Genomic DNA, 3670 nt, shown 5'->3' with positions numbered 1-3670 from the left:
GGCGTGCACTTGCAAATGAATGAAACGCCGCTCCAGCCGCCACATTGGCTGGTCGGCAGAAAGCGTCACAGCGGGAGGTGGAGTCTACCGGAGAAAACAGCAAACAGCTGTTTCTCCCATCTCTTGACCACACAGAAGCGCAGGTAAGTGCACCTTTCCGCGGTACTCTTTCATGCTTTTATTAGCACAGGATCATTGCCTTATGCAGTGAGTCTGTGCATGAAAAATGTATTGTGCATGCCCTGTATAGTAATGTGTCTTACATTTTTATAGTGCCTGCCATGTGCTGCGTTTTTTTTTTCCTGCTGTGTGCTGCTATCGCGACTGCAGTGTTTATTGTGCATGCCGCCTGCTTCCATTCGCCTGCCATGTGCTTATTTTTTTTTTTTTGTGCCTACCGTGTGCTTTCATGTGCCTGCCGTGTATTTTTTTTTTCTTTTTTTTTGTGCCGGCTTTTTTTTTTTTTTCTTTATTTTTGTGCCTGCCGTGTGCTTTCATGTGCCTGCAGTGTATTTTATTTTATTTTTTTGTGCTTGCCGTGTGCTTTTATGTGCCTGCCGTGTGCCTGCCAGGGTTTTTTTTTTGGTGCCTGCCGTGTGCTTCCATGTGCCTGGCGTGTTGTCGTTTTTTTTGTGCCTGCCGTGTGCTTCCATATACCTGCCGTGTGCCTTCCATGTGTTTTTTTGTTTTATTTTGTTTTTTGCCTGCCGTGTGCTTCCCTTTTTTTTTTTTGTGCCTGCTGTGTGCTTCCATGTGCCTGCCGGGTTCTAACATGTGCCTGCCGTGTGCTTCTGTGTGCCTGCCATGTGCTGCTTTTTTTTCTGTGCCTGCCGTGTGCTTCCGTGTGCCTGCCATGTCCTTTTTTTTTTTTTCTTTTTTGTGCCTGCCGTGTGCTTCCATGTGCCTGCCGTGTGCTTCCATGTTTTTTTTGTTTTTTTTTTTGTGCCTTCCGTGTGCTTCTTTTTTTTGGGGGGCCTGCCGTGTGCTTCCATTTGCCTGCCGTGTGCTTCCATGTGCCTGCCGTGTGCTTCCGTTTGCTGCTTTTTTTTGTGCCTGCCGTATGCTTCCATGTGCCTGCCTTTTTTTTTTTTGTGCCTGCCGTGTGCTTCCATGTGCCTGCCATGTGCTGCAATGTGCATGTGACTGCAAACCGCTTTGAATCAGCATACATTCCGCACAATTCATTCATACAATTATCATGCAATCTTCGGAAAATTTGCATGGAATAGACATAGCATCTGCATGCAATCTACACACAAACACTGCCTTCAATCGACACTATTAACCTGCATTCTACATACAATATGCATGCTATCTGCCTACAGACTGCGGATAATGCTAGCTATCAACAATCTGTCCACAATCGCCCAGTAATCAATCTAAAATTTGCCTAAATTATGCCTGCCATGGACCTTTAAAAGATTGTTATTAGAAAATGCTGCTGCTTCCATAACTGTTATTGAAGTGCCACTAACTTGGTGTTTTTTTGTTTTTTTAAAAGTTTTTTTGTAGTCCAATTCAAGAACAAACATGTACCAGGAAGATCTTGAATTTGAGGAGCTTGATTATTCATCCGATTCTTTTGGAGAGGTAAGTTTTTGCTGAAAATAGAAAGGTTGCAGCAAACCAATGGTAATAAACAGAATACATTTTTTTTTTTTTTAGCAGGACTTTTAATCTGATAGCGAGGAAAATGATGAGGATTTCCCCGAAACTCGGCATTATTCGGCGGTATGTGTTGAAATATGTATAAAAATTTTTTTGTTTATTGTTTGAAACCGCAACTATGCATCAGTCCTGTACAATTTATTATTTCAATACATTATTTCATGTGTGTATATACATACACACACGTGTGTGTGTGTGTATATACATACACACACGTGTGTGTGTGTGTGTGTGTATATACATACACACACGTGTGTGTGTGTGTGTGTATATACATACACACACGTGTGTGTGTGTGTATATACATACACACACCTGTGTATATACATACACACATGTGTGTGTGTATATACACACATGCGCGTGTGTATGTATATACACACGAACGTACGTGTGTATGTGTATATACAGTCACACGTAGGAACGAGTGTATGTGTATATACAGTCACACGTAGGAACGAGTGTATGTGTATATACAGTCACACGTAGGAACGAGTGTATGTGTATATACAGTCACACTTAATTACGTGTGTACACACACATATTTAATATATATATATATATACACACACAGACACACGCGTGTACGTGTTTAGGCATACACTGGTACGCACGCGTGTACGTGTTAATGCATACACACCCGTAAGTCAGTATATACATACAAACACGTACGTACATCTGTGTATATACATACAAACTCGTACGTACGTCTGTGTATGTATGCACATATACATACAGGAATCTGTGCCCTGCCTAATAAGGATGATCATGCCGCTTTCAGCAACACCATACAATTAAAAATGTACCCCTTCCTTTTTTCCTAAAACATTAAATACAGTATTCTTCATATTAATCCCTTCTTAGGTTCAACAACAACTGGCAGACTCGCTATATGCTCAGGCGGACATAAGCAGTCTCCAGTGTTTTCAAAACGATCCGCAGGGTGCACCAGAAGCGGGTGCTTCAGGATCCACTGAAGATCCCCATGGCAGGCTTGCCAACAAAGAGTGGTGTCACTGTGGGCAGTGCATTTGCATGCCCACAGTGGCGGAGTGTGTCTGTTGTCGAGAACACGAAGTAGTCCTACAGATGTTACCAGAAGCTTGCGTATGTGTTACACAACATCCGTTATTTGCTCAGTATGCGCTTGTGCGCGAAAACATAGAACACGCGATAAGACTATCTGCACTGGTCACCCGGAGACAGTACGACACCACAAACAATAGGTATTTATTACAATTTTATTGTACAACACACAAGACAATGCAAGTATAATTTTTAACAAAGGAAAAAGTTTATTTGAAAAGGAAAAAAGGTTAGTGAAAAAGGCAACATGGAAAAACATAAGATATCAATGCGTCTTTTTTTTTTGTTTTCATGTAGACTATTAAAATTTTTTTAATAAGTTTAGAAATATTAATATATTTCCTTTCGTTTTTTCTTAGGGTTATGCGTGTGGGCGCATATCGCTCTTATACAGCGTGGATACATGGATTCTTGGGGAAAAACAATAGAATCCCCATACCAGCGTGTGTGATTAAATCAATACGGACAGCTTACCCTGATCCGCAAGGAAATTACACTGGTTTCCAGTTCTACATGGACCCGACTGAAAGCAATTTGGATTTCCAGTTGAACTTGTAGGATGTTTTAATTTGTGCAATTTTGTATTCAGGCTTTACAGATTTTAAAATGTTAATACATTTTTTTGTGAAATATAGTGTGTGGTTTTTTTATTTGGAACGTCTCGACTATAATCACTAATCGTTCTATCATTATGTATATACATGACTACATATGCGTATGTTAGTGTGTATAATATATACACACACAAACTGTGGGTTGTGTGTGTATGTATTTTGACACACATATATATCTGTATGCCTGTGTATCTGTCTGCCTCTCTCTATCTATCTGTCTGCCTCTCTCTATCTATCTGCCTCTCTCTATCTGTCTGCCTCTCTCTATCTGTCTGCCTCTCTCTATCTGTCTGCCTCTCTCT

The 3670-nt window shown here is 40.8% G+C and overlaps 1 long non-coding RNA gene across 1 annotated transcript; it reads left to right on the top strand.

The window, feature by feature from the left end:
* The first annotated feature begins 631 nt into the window (after positions 1 to 631).
* On the top strand, positions 632 to 3384 carry LOC136605435 (uncharacterized). The gene is made up of 4 exons (XR_010789981.1): positions 632 to 1590; positions 1666 to 1731; positions 2533 to 2894; positions 3114 to 3384. It is a non-coding gene; the product is annotated as an uncharacterized lncRNA (long non-coding RNA).
* Positions 3385 to 3670: the final 286 nt, after the last annotated feature.

This window comes from Eleutherodactylus coqui, unplaced genomic scaffold, assembly GCF_035609145.1.
Source record: "Eleutherodactylus coqui strain aEleCoq1 unplaced genomic scaffold, aEleCoq1.hap1 HAP1_SCAFFOLD_136, whole genome shotgun sequence".
Taxonomy (NCBI): Eukaryota; Metazoa; Chordata; class Amphibia; order Anura; family Eleutherodactylidae; genus Eleutherodactylus; species Eleutherodactylus coqui.
Note: the sequence above shows the minus strand (reverse complement) of the source record. Positions and strands in the feature narration are given on the sequence as shown.